The sequence below is a fragment of the Solea senegalensis genome, linkage group LG8, assembly GCF_019176455.1.
Source record: "Solea senegalensis isolate Sse05_10M linkage group LG8, IFAPA_SoseM_1, whole genome shotgun sequence".
Taxonomy (NCBI): Eukaryota; Metazoa; Chordata; class Actinopteri; order Pleuronectiformes; family Soleidae; genus Solea; species Solea senegalensis.
Window position 1 is genome coordinate 12316229 of NC_058028.1, and position 16044 is coordinate 12332272.

General features: G+C 42.2%; 1 protein-coding gene across 5 annotated transcripts in view; it reads right to left on the minus strand.

Moving 5' to 3' along the window:
- LOC122773304 (muscleblind-like protein 1) overlaps positions 1-15735 on the minus strand; it is a 63937-nt gene extending 48202 nt beyond the window's left edge. For 2 of the 5 annotated variants that reach the window (XM_044031889.1, XM_044031887.1), the window contains exon 1: positions 15588-15735. The gene's annotated coding sequence lies outside the window, so the exon portion shown is untranslated. Of the gene's footprint in view, positions 1-9880; positions 9982-15587 lie in introns of those variants that run through there. The other 3 variants (XM_044031891.1, XM_044031890.1, XM_044031888.1) reach the window with 3 other exon arrangements.
- Between the last annotated feature and the right edge of the window lie 309 nt (positions 15736-16044).

The following is a 16044-nucleotide window of genomic DNA, read 5'->3' on the forward strand; positions in this document are numbered from 1 at the left end:
GCGCACGTTGCATTACTGCAATTCTGCGAGTGTTTGTGCTATTGGAAAAAAAAATCCAACGGTTTCTGAAAGCTGAGAAGTTGCAAGTCAAATCCAATATGTGGTTATTACAGTCATTTCACTCGCACTGTTGCAGGAAGCCTGCAAATCAGCGTCTTCAGAGAGGAGAGGGTTGGAAACATGCCTGTAGACAGTATCCATTTTTTTGGCCTGTTTTTGCACATTGAGTGTTGACAAAGAAACATTGAGAGGCTCAAAAAATGTTATTGTAAATATGTTTTGTACTGTTCAAATTTCAAATTTAACACGCAAAATCTGTTCTTCATGTACAACTGCAGTGTTTTTCTAAATAAACCCTTAGGTTTCTCTTCATTTTGAATTGTTAAAACAGTATTTTAACATGCAGTAAATTGTAAATAAATGCCAGATATTGAATGTTATTCTGGAAAAGTGGGCAAAAGCACATTTTCTGGTCCTTTCACGGTTGAAGTAATCAAAAAAATCCTAACATTTTGATGGTCAGGTGTTAAAGGGTTAATCTGGGCTCTAGAGTGTGTTGTATATGTGACCACAAATCTTTTGTGTGCAACTGGTACAGTAGACTACACTACATTTGTGCTTTAAATAAACAAACAAACAAACATATTCCCATTTAGTCATTTACAGTATAAATGTATATGGTACAAGGCAATAAAAGTTAGGCACACCAGTGCAACCACTGGAAAAAGTTGTAAAATGGTAGCTTCATTTTCAAAACTGACATCATTATACCTTGAGTGGCACTGTCAGCATCTGAAATCATATTTTTTAACAATCTCAATATTAAAACTGTATTGTATTACAAAGCATCAGGATTAAAGACAACATAGAGTTGAGTAGATAAACTTAGCCCTAAGCAAACGTCATGCTGTTATTCAAATGGAAAACAGCTATGACAAAATGAGCAGCCATTAATTTAACATCAAACAAAGTAGGTTTAATAAACGGGGGCTCCACACACATGCATTATTCGCTCTACTTCCAAGAAGTGCAATACGTTTGAAAGCTGAGCGTGAGCGAGGCTCGCGTCAAAACAGTGGCTCACATGTAAGGGGCACAGAAATGTTGAGATGACTCTGGTGTTGAGGAAATATATAAATAAAGGAGTCATCAATAAGTATCTTAGCATATGTGAATAATGCATGTGGCCATTTCCCGTAGCCTGAGGCAGGAGATATTATTACACCATCAGATCGACCAAGGTAATAAGTTGGAGTGGAGAGAGGGGGGAAGAGAAGGCTGGGGATATTATGCACCCCAATTACATAACACCCCAACAACACACACACACACACACACACACACACACACAAGTACATGCAGACAGGCATACACCGTGATAAAAGTATAAAAACATATAGAGAGCATACATTTACCACCTGATCAAGTGGTTTCACTCCTTCACCTGGACTTAAATACCAATATGACAGCTATGCAGGGAAACTGCCACTGAGATACAGCAGCCCAGTTACACACACACACACACTCACAGGATAAATGCACTGGAAAATCTGTGCTGTAATCCAGTCCTCAGTGCTCGAGTCCATCTGAGTCATCTGTCTGTCTGTCGTTGTATAATACACAAAATGTGCTAAATATTTAATGCTCCCAGTGCTGTGGGGAAAGTAAGACTATCAACAACGTAAGTCAGATTCATCCACTGCTGATACACAGATGTAACCCGCATGAATTAAAACATAAATGTCACGGGAAGCCATTAAATAATGGTTCTAATAGTCTATAGCTAAGTGGGGAATGACAGATAGGACAACATACAGTAGCATGGCTGCAAATGCTTCGCGCAGCTGCGTATGTTGATGTATTGGAGTGCGGCGCTTAGTTGAAGCCACGTGGAATCACAGTGGTTATAATGAAAGCCACGTTCATCTCTGTATCTGAGCGCAACACACGGAGAGAAGGAGAAATAATGAGAGAAGAAATGGAGTGAGCAGGGGCCAGAGATAGGAAACATTTGTTCACCTTGAATGGCTTCCAGAGGAGAAAAAAACTGTGGTGAAGGTGAAGAGAAAAAAAAAGAAAGCAAGAAAACAAGCTCCTGAATGTTTGATTTCCATGGCTGACCTTTGAAACAGGATAGACCGAGGACCAAACGGCAAAGTACAAAATCTGGTTTTCTCTGGAATATATTTGTCTGTCACTGTTTTTAGGTTGCTGTCATTAGGCTCTCTAATGTCTGTTATTGTCTTATTGTAATGTAATTTGGACAAGTTGATGTGTGTGTGTGTGTGTGTGTGTTTGTTGCTGCTGACTCTTGGCCAGGACGCCCTTGGAAAAGAGATTTTGCAATCTCAGTGGGATTATCCTGGGAAAATAAAGGTTAAATCAAAGAAATGAAAAAATGATCATAACCTTTTGGAGAGTAGGAAGAAATTCCCAGAGAGAGTCACAGTGCAAACTCTGACCTGTGAAAGTCAGAGTTTGAAGTTGCTGTCTTTGTTTGTTTAGACTGAAAGTTGACAGTTGAGACATTCCTGAAATTCTGGAAGAGCTATGAATCAATTTGTTATGCTCTCTCCATTAGCGTATCTATACTGTGGGGACATTACGGTCGACGATCACTCGTCAGTGGTATTGTGATAATCAAGTTTAAATTTATAAACACTGTATATTAGTGACACAGACGTTTTGTGAGGCAAATAAAACAATGAGGCTCCTGCAGACAGACTTCGCTTTCCACCAGTTCAGTAAGGAGTTTATTTATTTATGATTTAAATTATTTTTCCACGCTGTAGGAGACACTGAAAAACTAGTGATCCATAAGGAGTATCATCATGATGTCCTCTGCCCTGCAAAGGTGCAGCTCAGAGGCTTCTTCACATTTGTTCCAGTTGCACTGACCTCTTCTGCTGATTATTTACCTTTTGGGCTTTGGTTGATAATGAACTACACAGTGCGTGAGGTCCAAATAAATTACACCAACAAAAGGGAATTCATTTATAAAGTCTTGATCAGATAAATTCATGATTAAGTAACTAATATAATAACATTAACATCATGAGTTGATTAGCAATATGGACAATGTTGTAGTTCAACTGAAATGCAATTAATCGGCAAGTTTATACAGGCTTGGAGAAATTATTGGTGGTGCAACTTCCAAAACACTAATAAGAAAGGGGGGGGGAGGGTCGGGGGTTTGCAGTAATGTGAGAGGTTATAGGGCGCTGACTGCAGCAGTAAAAAGCAGATGCTGGATGCCTCATATTACACCGCATCACCAGCTGACCAGGATATCATTTATATGTGACCTGTGCTGCCCTTTTTACTGATAGGGGCAACAGAGAGGAAGAGGAGGGGGGTGTCAAGATCGGAGGTGGTGGAGTGAAGAGTCAACATGTTTATATGACATTAGCCCCAAAACAAAACATTGTGTTTGTCTAACTAAAACTAAGACTGAAATTGTACTAACACACCTGGACAATGCCATTGGGAGTTGAACTATTACTGCATGTATGTGCGCATGACCCACAGTTCCCATCTAATACCTGTAATTAATAGAAGAAGCTGGTACACAGGAGAATTTAACAAACATTCAGCCCAGTCATTTTTCTTTTTGACCCACGATCAGCTTAAAGAATTGTAATTCTAACTAACTACTAATACTAACAAGCTGAATGAGGGCTTTTCACCCCCTAGTGGAGCACACACTCTAAATCCCCCCCACTCGTAGTGCTTGTATACTGGGACAGGGAAATAGGTCCAATTGAACAGCATAGTGTTCACACAACCAAAGCACAACTTGACTCGTGCATGGAAACGTACTGAGTGTTGGTCGTCAAACAGGAGCATTTGGAACAAGTTGGTAAGAGACAGAGATTGGTGTCTGGTAGTGAAGGAGTTAAAACAAGGTGATTATTGGCAGGTATGGAAGAGGAGGAGTCAAGGCAAATGCAGGAGATGAAAAGCACATGTCTGTCTTTTGAGGCTGTGTGGGCCCTTCAGTGTGACACTATCTAGACATTTTCATCTCTCTCCATTTCTCTGATCACCACCTGTTCCCCTTCTCTTCTGCTTATATGCTTTGCGGTCTTCCATATATGCTCTCCCCGAGCCTGCCTTTGCTTTTAGCAATCTGCTCGCCTGCTGCTAAGTTGCACTCCAAGTATCATGTGACATAAACAACTGTGAACGTGGCTCATCTTTTAATAGTAGCTGTCCTCGTTTTTTCTTTTTTTCGCGTCCACTGTCTCAGCCCCCCTCCACCCCCGCTTTCTCTCCTTCTCACTGTCTCCCCTCTTGTTCCTTGTTTCACGCAACACCTTATGCTGCAGTACCACAGTAATGTGCTGCAAGGTCATCATTGCCAAGGCAGCTACAGAAACCATGTTAATGCAAGGATAAAGCGGAAGATGGTGTCAGATCCAGTCTGATGACACAGCAGTTAGTCGTGAGATCATAAAAGGTTTCAAATGCCTGATGTAAAATCCACACAGTATCACCCTCTAGACTCATATACAGCCTCACTAATGAGGCTGAAGCAGTTAGTTAGGGTGGTGCAATAGTGACTGACAATGATTATGACAGCAGATGATTTCCCTTTAACAGATACCCAGTCACATTTAGCAAACTGGCCTCCCTACAGGTAAATTATGGCAAGTCACGCTCACTTTACATGTTAAAATTACACATTTTTAATGTTTTCTGGTGCACCTATTCGATTTGACAGGACAGACAAATCGATATAAATGCCAGGGTATAAAGGCCAACAAGGAAGTGTGGGTTTCAATAAATGCAAGAAAAGAAAAGATTTGTTGCATTGATGGAAACAAAGTGCTCTTTAAATTAGCTTCATTACTGCATGCTGCTTTTCCAGTTTACAACTTGATCACATTATTCTATCATCATCATAGCTTTTTCTCTCATACGCAGATGTTCACCGACAGTGGTCTTACTTAAAGCGGTGTCATTGAATCCCGACAAAGATCTTGAATAAACATGTAAAAATATGATCTAATTACTGTGGGTTAAGTAACTGGCTGACAGCCGAAAGACTGCAATAACAACATAATATTTAAAGCTGCTGTCAGTGAAATAATTCCTGGATCTACTTCTGCAAGCAAATACAGTTCTGCTAACTAATGTTGAATAAAATAATAATAATTCAGTATCGCACACCACTTGATGCAATCAGGAGCCAGGACTCAAAAAGTTAACAAAAAATGAGTGGAAGCAAGGTGGTTCATTAAATCAATGACAATGAATAGTACTGACACTACAGCCAAAGATAATGAATGTATGTATGAATGCCTTGCCAAAGGGTACAGTGGCATCAAATGTGGTTCACACACCTACCAAAGAAATCCACTGTCCCTACAATTCAAGCTTGAGATTTGATCCAAAAGTCACCAGCCGACTGCTAATCATTATAAAATGATAATCCATTACGAGGATCTTTCCACATATTGTACCGTCAGTGTAATCTCAGACTCCGTCCTATTTCCTCGCCTGTGACGCACACGCGCGCACATCAGCGCTGACCACAAACCATGAGACAACAGATCTGCATCATCCACAGAGGATACACAATTACAGAGAGGAACGGAAGGTCAGTCAGAGCATTGTTATTCAGCGCACAGCCATATGAGTAAGACATACGCATAGGCACAGCATCAAACCATCTCTCCTGCGCGTGCGCTCCGTCTCAAACGCACACATTAACACACACACACACACAATGTGCGACTCCCCTCCTTCAGCTGTAAGACAAACAGAGGGGAGGAGAGACGGCGAGGGCAGTCAAGTGGCACGTGTGCAAGCTGTTGTCTGCACCGTGATATCAGTGCAAGTGTTTAAACAGCCTGACATGCACACAGATAGGGTGCGAAGCAGTTTTGCTCGATTCCCACGTGGATGTGAGAGGATATGTGTTTAATTACATGGTCAAATACATACATATATATATATATATACATATACATACTGTGCACAAACGCATATACATTTTTGCTCATCCATTCAGCTACTTGTTACTTTTATAGTCACTGCAGCATGGCCGGCTGTGGTGGTGCCAGTGTGGTGTAATGCAGTGGCAGAGAGGGAGTCACTGAGTTCATGGACATAAAGCAACCCACTGCCAGACCAGTCTGCTCCTCTCAGGAATAGCAATGGAGGTGGTGTATGTGTGTGTGTCTGTCTGCGTGCGTGTGTGTGTGTGTGTTTACACACAGTGGTCCTCATGAGTTATATTGAGGCAGAATCTCATTTCGAAGTTATTACATAAGATTAGAGGTAAGATGTTAATTGTTAGGTTGAGGTTTGGTATTAACCGGTTGCAGTTAAGGTTAGGGATGAGGCTTTGGTCAGACCGTCCAAATGAACGAAACTCTGTGTGTGGTGTAGGTGGAACAATTATGAGAGGGAGAGACGGTAGTGCAGACAGAATGATGGACAGACAGAAGGACAGGGTGAGGCACAGACAGTGAGTGACAGAATGGGGCGGTGCAGGAGATATAGATATCACAGGTGGAACAGAGGCAGACAGATGCCACTAAAAACAGAGTCTGGGCTCCCTTGTGCAAATGTACCACCTCTGTGGTCATAAAAAAATGGCACGCACACACAAATGGGTATGCACTGTCTCTCCCATTTACTTTAACTGTTTCTCTCTTGCTCTCACATGCAGACAGACAGACAGCACAAGCACAGAGGTGAACCAGGGGATGACAAAGACAAAAAAGAGAGTGACAGAGAGGGAGACAGGTGAGGGGCACAGGTGGCACGGCCTCAGACAGACAGACAGAGTGGACACATTCAGAATATAATGAGATGGGAGCCGAGTCAGAGAAGGAGCAGTTTCAGAGCGACGCAATAAAAACAGCGAGATAAAGAACAATTTATGACAAACTTGGACAGTGGAGATTCCTTCACAGCAAAAATGATCACCGACTCGAAGGTGGGCGGCTGAAAAGCTTAATAACACAGTTGTCATGAAGATTGTGAAGTGCAGAGGACAAAGATGATTCATACTAATGATTTGGCCTCACATTCTGCAGTCTGGTATTTTGTATCAAATCAGGAAATGCCAACGGAGTGAATACTCCCCCCAAAAGAGAATATCAGTTTTCTGAATCATAACCGCACACACCCACTGAAGTGTAGAATCCCCCAACCTGTCATCAGTGCAGCCATGTGGCCAAACAAGGGATAATCTGTACTCTTCAACTGTCTATGACCAGTGATTCACTTTGACACCTTAATCTACGGAAATCACAGGGCTCGTCCGTGGAGCCAACTGTATTTACTATAGATTACATCTTTCACTCGTGTGCATTGGTCCAGTGACAGCTCTGCAGACGGCAGGGAAAACAGCAATCATACACCACTGACTGACTCACTGTGATTCTGCCACTCGCCAAGCGGCCTCGTAGGACTCCCTCAACCATTTGTCTAAGTGGACCATCTACTGCAGGGGTGTCAAACATACGGCCCGGGGGCCAGAACCGGCCCGCCAGAGGATCCAATCCGGCCCACAGGATCTAAACATCTAAACGTAATGTCAAATGCTCCAGATACCCGTAACTAAATGTTTGTGCCTTTATAGATCCAGTGTGCTGTGTAAATAGTAAATTTAGGCATGATATTGTTGAAATTGCACTTATATTTCTCAAGAAAATTCATGTTTTGTAAAATTATCCTTCATTAAATGTAAAACAAAGGAGAAAAAACAAAGGAGTTATTGTTGTTCATAGGTTATTATTCTATTATTTTGCTATTTTTACTGGTCCGGCCCCCTTGAGATCAAATTGTGCTGTATGTGGCCCCTGAACAAAAATGAGTTTGACACCCCTGATCTACTGTATCTGCTGCGTATGTGCTGTGTTGGCTTCCTGACACTTGGGACTCCAAGTCATTTCCAGTCACAGAGCACCATACACCCCGTTTCTCTTTTCTTGATAATTGAATCATGGAAATCAGGGTGAGGATGTGCTCATGTCATTATGCGCGCGCACGCACACTCACACACACACGCGCACACAAACATTGTCATTGCTCATCTGTATTCGACCGGCTATCCTGAGCCTGCTGAGGACAGCACAGAGATGACATCACTTCTGAAGGACAGATTAGTTGAAGGATGAAACACAAAAGTGAAGAGTGAACCAAAAGAGAGCTCAAATTCATAAAAAAACAACGATTTTTTTTGCAGGTAAACCGTGCCTCCTCGTCCAGTCACTCTCCCCCACCGTTAAGATTTGTTTCTTCTCTCACACATTCAGAGGCGTGTGCTATGGAATTAAGTATGTGTTTGAGTGCGTCTGTGCTCTCACTGTTCTATACTCTAATGACCTTGTAGATCTGCCTGCTCTGATCTGCAGTGGAGCTCTTTCAACCCACCGAGAGTCAGACACTGAAAGAGAAACAGAGAGTGAGCCATAAAACGGCAGAGGGGCTGGGGGGAAAAAAGACAGAGAGCTGCAGGGAGAGAGACAAAGGCGGAGAGGGGCGAGGAAGTAAGAGTGTGAAGAGAGGCAGACGTGGAGAGATTAGTGGGCGTGAGGTAGAGGGCGTGTGCCAAAAATAACAGGGAAACCGTAGATAGATGCAGTGATTATTACAACAAACAGCAGGTCGGAGTACGGTAACTAAACAAAACTCCTAAACGAGAAGAATTCAAACAACAGGGTCTTGAAATATATAGTCATAAAACTGCAGCAAACCACTGCAAAGTTTCTGTTAAAAGAATGTTATTACAGAAAGTCTAACCTCAGTCATGAAGGTTAAGTCTATTACTGTCTTATCCACTTTTTAGATTACACGCACGTATTAAGTGCAGCTCTTTGCAGTCGTTGGTAACATCAAAGAAACATAACCGCACCAATAACGTCACGTTTCCCCACTTATTTTGCTAATATTTTGTGTGTTTTTTTCATTTATTCATCTGGAAACTTATATTGTATATATAAACACATTTAGCGTTAGTGCCACTTACAGATATTCCATTCCATTCCACTGGTAAAAAAAAAAAAAGTTAAATGTTAAATGTGCGTCACAGTTAAACAGGTTTTTAACCGCTGGGAATGAATTTAAGCGGGATGTACTCCAGAGTCAAATGACTTTGCAGTGCATGCAGGTTTTTATTGCCTTTGGCTCCATTCAACATCAGTGCCAGTGTAAGAACTGGGTGTCCATGCTAATGCCGTCATAGAGTTTCGTCATCACTCCTGGCACAACACAACAACGTGCACAAATGTTGGCATAGTTGCTTGCACCGATGTTTGTGGCAATCCCTCTGTTTTAAAAGTTGGGAGAACGCTGAATATCATCTCCTGATCAATTGAAGGAGAGTCTGAAGTAAAAGATGCAAAAATAACATTATCAATGAGGGCAATGGGGTTGTTGTTGTTTTTTATTTCCAGCACATCCGTGACATTACAAATCACACACAGGTGATGCAGGGGTAAAACAAACAGGGCAGCTCAACCATTGGCAAGGGGAATGGTGTTAATCACCTTTTTAGTGGCTTCACCCAGGTGTGGGTGAGTGTGTGTGTGTGTGTCTACTCTGCGGAGCATAAAACACTAACGTTGCCCATTATTAGGTCTGCTCAGCTCTTTTTCCACATTAAAACGGTCCTGCCTCAAAGTACCACACAATAACAATCACGCACGATGTCCATTTGCATACACACACACACACACACACACACACAAACTGTACTTACAAACAGTAACTCACTCAACATGACATCTAGATGGGTCATTTTAAAAGCTCTGTGGCAGGATGAAGCAGAGAATGTAGGCAGGGACAACTCAGTCTAATCTCTCAACAATCCCAAAGTCATACATACTCACACATGCACGCTCAGACAGAGTAAATGACTTACTGTATCTCTGCACGGACTCATCTGACTGCTGCTGAGAGGAGAATGGAAAGTGAAAACCTCATGTTTGCTTCGCGGCACTCCTCTCCTTCACTCCCTTCATCACTTCCCCCTCCTCCCTCCCTTTTCCTTCGCTTTCTCCCTCCCCTGCCTCTTTTCCCTCCTCCTCCTTCTCCTCCTCTTCCTCCTTCCCTTGCTGTCCTTCACTCCGTCGCTCCTTTTCTCTCCCTCCTTCACTCCTGGCAGAGCCCTACTGTATTCAAATACGCTGGTCTCCATATAAGGCAGCACAGCTAAACATGTCACACATAATTTATCCACAGCGGACTGCAAGTTCACCTTTCACAGCTCACGCTTGGATCGTAGGCAAAAGAGGGAGGAGATGCGAGGAGAGGAGGAAGAGAGGGTAACACAGGGACTTAACTCAGACAAACTTCTGCTGTCAACAGCCACGCTCCCACAGTTTTACACTCCGTGAGAACGAGTCAGTGTGTATCAGTTTGTGTGTGAGAGGATGAAAACACGACTGGAGACAAAAATGCAGTTCACCTGCACTGTTCCAGCAACACCCTCTACCTCTCATGCCCCTCCCTGTCTCTCCGCCATCTGTATCTGCAGCCAGTAAATCTCATAAAGATGCAGTTGGTGAGACGTGTCCACCTGCCTGCCCTTACCCTCTACACCTCTGCCTGCTATTGGCGCTATTATACCTCCATATAGCAGGACCGACAGGAGCAGAGAGAAGGGGGGAAAAAACGCCAATGACAATAAAATTGAAGAGGGTTTAAAAAGGAAAAAAAGAGGAGAAGGGTTAAACCATTTTGTTTGGGACCGGTGCAAGGAAATGCAGGGACTGAGCAACAAAGAAAAGGAAGATAAAACTAATGTGTCAACAAATAAGAAGCCATACAAATGGCTTGCAGCTGTACGCATCAGACCGATTGGCTCTTATCCTGTGTGATGTTTTGTTATAGTTAAAGGTTTTAAAAACACAGCTGACCTCTCTTCTTGTTTCTACTACAAACAAACAAAACCTCTGATGCAGAATGCAGACAACAGTTATGGTGAAGCTACAGAAAAAAAAGAGAGCAGGGTTCACCGATAGAGCTCTCCCCTCCCTCCCACCCTCCCCCCCTCCCTCCCTCCTCCACAGCACCAGTCCACTCACAGGACAGCAAGAGTCACAGCTCTGTTGCCATGGTGTCTAACGCCATCAAACACGTTGTCAGGTGCATGTGTGTCTTTCTGACCATGTGTGAGTGCATGGTGTTGTGTGTTTGAGGAGGTGTGCGTGTGTGCGTGTGTGTGTCAGGTGGGTGTTACCAAGTGACTCAGAGTCACATCACCGCCTTAGCTGCGGTATATCATGGCGTTTGGAATTTATCACTTTATTGGCGTATGTGTGTGAATATGTGTGTGTGTGTGTGTGTGTGTCTAAGGGTGAAAGGCAAAAGGTGTTGATTGAACGGGAGCCTGTTCTCAAGAGCACCCACTGACGGATCCCTGCGCTGCTCTGTGTGTTAATGTTTACCTCCAGATTCTATAAATATTTACCGGTTCATTCATAGAGACTTTGCAACACACTACAGACACTGGTGATATGGAATCTCATATTTAGAACCGGCAAGTCACCGTCCTGTGCCCAAAAATGGCCCTGCTGTTGGAATAGGCCGCGGCGACTCTGAGGGTATAGAAGTAGTACGGCGCTCGTCTAGACTAAATGTGTTGGTTCAAAACACAGCTCATTCAGTGCAATGCGCCTTATTTATGTTCTGCAACTATGCTCTGAAATATTTTGCAGCTGTCACATTTTCAGATTTAGATTCTTCCTTGTGGATATTCAGAAAATCAACTGCTTTCAAACCCACACTAAAGTAGTGAAACCACATCTTGCACCCAAAGTTTTACCTTCTTGTTTTTTTCAAATAACATTAAGTGGTGAGATTACTGCTAATCATATATTTCCTTGTGACCTTGTGAGAACTTCAAATGATACTGAAAATATACAATATCATATTGATACTGTAACTGATACTGTATTAATATAAGATACACGGCTTGCCTATATTGTAGCCTATAACACACTTAATAAAAAATAATAAAATCGTCTTCCGAAATACAGGCTGACTCATCACGACACAGGACATAATATAGCAATGAAAATGTTCTCTATCTAATTTATACAATGTTTGTGTATTTTACTAGTGGTTGAGTGATTCATCGGCTCTGACAGAATATATCACAACCTATTGGTATCAGGGAACCATGGCTCGGATCATGGCTGATGACTGTGCTACCTCCACTCATCATGTAGAGACTAGGGATGTCCCTTCTTATTCAAAATTGAGATATCCATTCAAATTTTGGGGGAAAGTTCAAAATTCAAACCTTATAATCTTGTTCCAGTACAAAATGTACAGCCTAGAAGCCCATCACTGCATCTAAATCCATTACTACATGGTCAGTGAGGGCAGCTTGGCCTTAAATCCATCTGACAAATAAGACTATGATGTTGTGTTGTTCTTAGAACCGGAGTTAACAAATTAACTTGTGTTGCTGTGAAAACATTAAAGTGACTTCCTGAGGGAAATCAACGCGCCTGAGAAGCGGCATGTGAAAGTATTTTTTACCATAGATGATTAATGTAATGTAATAATAATGATGTCATCAATATTCATATCTATTGGAAGATATTATGTAATATTAGTTCGAACTTGAATCTTGGAAGTGACACTGCTCTCCATGGAGGCTCCACAGCCACGGTTGCTACTGGCTAGTGGCATGCCGAGCACAACTAATGGGCCGAGGCTATACACGCGTCTATGTACTGTTTGTACAGTGTACGCGATTTTCTCCCTATGGTTACTAACAAAAACAAAACTTTAAAGACCCTATGATGAAATCCAGCGCATGAGAGCTAGTGTGAGCAATGCAGAGTGTTGATCTTTAGAGATGGGTTGTTGAAGAAGTATGAGAATACACTAAAATTGTATTTGTCAATACAATCATCGCAATGAATATTGTCATTACAAATCAATTTTCTTGGAAGATTTTCTATTCTAATCTGCCTCTGTATTTTACTGTACTGTACTGTTTTTATCACATATCACAGGTCAAAACCCACCTGTTTAAACTGGCATACAACATTTAACCATCTCCACTCATTCCTCACTGGCTTTACCCAGTCTCAATGTTTTCAATGAGACTGTCATTTGTTATTGTATCTAGGAATTTAGTGAGTTTTATGCCACGTTTTAGTGTTTTGCTCCTACATTAGACTTAACAGCAGTTGACTACGCGAGCATGTAAGTAACTTAGTAAGCAACTTCCCATTGGAAAGAAGAAACAGTGCAGTGTAAGGTTTTGACCTAGCACATTATAACTGCAATTGCAGACAATTTAATGCTCACTAAGGTTCCTATTCACTGCTCTGCTGAGGCCCATGTGTGAGTGGGGGACAGACAAAGAAAGGACTTTTTCTTCTTTACATCCACGCTCCCTCTGATAACATAAAACCAAGGGGCACAAATGCATGAACATGTGTCCCTTGTGCTCCACATCATTAAAGACAGAACTGTAGAAAAATTCGAGAGGGAAAAAAACAAGACGCAGAAGTTAAAGGGAGATCCATAAATCATCCTTGATTCATACTTTAAAGCAAAGCCAGAGCTGGACGGAGAGCAAAGGAATATCTATTGGAAAACCGCAAGGATCTTACCCAATGGAAAATCCAGCAGCGTGACCTAGTGTTTGTCTGGGAGGTTTTTTTTCTTAACATGCAGCAGACTTGCACTCTATTTTTGACAATCTAAGGTCAAATCATTAAACCAATCATGTTCAAAAGACAGCGGCTATTTCAGTCTGTTAAAATGACATGACCTTGCAGGGCTTCTGCTGCCTGCTTTTCGAGGGAAACAGCTCTCTGTTCGAGTACCAACACATTCTGGGGGCCCCAGATGTGACCTCAGCGGAAAATGTTAAAAACTGTCAACTCCAGAGCTCTGTGGTGGGGAATAAATAAATTATTATTGTTAACAAAAATCTCCCTACTGAGAAAACTCCCGTACGACCACTGTTACACGGAGCCCCCCCTTGGATTTAATCTTCATCTGTTTGAGCCAGCATTAAAAAATAGCAACGACTTACAGTATCTCTGTGCCGCGTCTGAAGTGCACAGGAACATAGTAAATATACCTCGATGACTACAGTGCACAAACACATTCACTTTTTTCTTTGAGTCTCCAAATCGAGGCGGTACACAGAGGCAAAGAAAGAGATGTCACATCGATTTCTGACAGGTGATGATATACATAGTGACAAACACATAATGAAGGAGAGAAGCTTCTCCATTTATAGTTATGACAGGTGGATTTCTGCAGGGGAAGAGCAGATGTCTGCGTAAAGGAGACAAACTGAATAATAATAATTTTTGCATTTCATTTCCCTGTGCCATAAAAAGCTCTTTGCATAGTTTATTACAATATAGTGCTCAGCATGCACAACGTCCTACATCCACATTTTACTATACGCCGAGAAAGAAAAAGATTTCATCTGACGAGATACTCCCGTGTGATGAAGTATCGTTTGAATAGAATTACCCTGAGCTGTACATTATATGATGTCAAGTTAGGAGATTATAAAAACTATATTTCTCATTCTACTACTTTGGAAGGCGTAACTTTCTCAAAAATAATTTCTGACTGTATGCTCTCATTTTCACTTTCTGCACATGCCAGTGGTGAAACATGAATTCAATAGGGTCGCAGGGCACGGGACTGAAAATGTGCTTCCCAGTCTGTCTGGGTTTCTGGCGCAACTGATACGGTCACAAGCCTCAGTGGCTGTTAAACCACAAATGACCCATAGTGGTGCGTCACTGCTTTTACCCGCTTATCACCTCATCATTAGTCACATGTACAGCTTAATAAAAGGCTTAGTTGTTTATTTTTTTTCAATTTGTGAAATCAGCCTATTTATTTTTCTAAAACCAAAAATCTTTGGAGATGTAATTATAAAAAGCTTGTATTTAGCTGGACACCTTAGGCTTAATAATCCTATCTTGCCTTAGTTTTATATAACATATCTTGCATAAGTCATTCAGTGTTCATTAGATGCTACGTATTAACATTAAAACGAGACTGGACCGTTTCATTAGCGTCATATAAATATGCTGGACTGAGCCCAGTGTCCGCAAAAAGGTAAACAGCCTTCAGAATGACAAAGTGCAGGCAATTTCCGAAGAAGTTATGCTTTCCTAAAAGTAGGTGTTCAACAGTGCTCCCATGACATACGTGCATGCAAAACCTTATCAGCACATTCAAATCAGCTATGGTAGAAAATTCATCTGCATGCTGCAAGAAAAAGAATATGCAAAAACAGAGAAAATAATGAAATGGCATTGACACAGATACTCCACATGCCTAGATGCTATTTCTTCATTCTCCTCTCCAAGACTAATCCCCACGTTTGGAAACAACAAATCTGAGAAAAACATTATTTATTTTTTTTCACTGCTGCATTTAATAGAGCAGCGATATCACGAGCAACAGGCGGAGAAGTTGCAGGAATCCTAACGTGTCAAATATTAATGATAGTCTGCGTGTGCGGAGCAAAACTCCCCTCTGCTCCGCTCAAGAGGCAGAGACACAGACAAACAGACCATGTTGTAAAGCCACCAGTCGTCCACTCGCTCAGAGAAAAGCTGTCTTACCTGCCTGACTGTCTGTGTGCGCTCGGACTGAGTGTATGAGTGTGTGTACGCTCACACACGATCCCCACAAGCAGGAACTGATGAATCTACATGACTTCAGCCCTGCAGCATGCAGTGCATTATGGGGTTTCAGTCTCTCTCTCTCTCCCTCATACTCTCTCCCCTGTGTGTGTGTGTGTGTCGCTCTCTCTCTTCCTCTCTCTGTTGGCACAGTATTAAAGGGGGATGTCCTCGCGCCCTGTCTGGAGAGAGGAGGGTGAACTCACACATTGTGTCCACATACACACACACACACACGCGCACACTCACACACAATGCAGGAGAAGAACCCTCACGATGACGACTGCCGCGGCTGTGGTTGCCGTGGCAACAGCCTCCCCCTCTCCCTCCTCCCTTCTCTTGCTCCTGTCACTCTTCAGGCTCCCACCCTCTGTTTAAATATTAAAATGAACAGAAT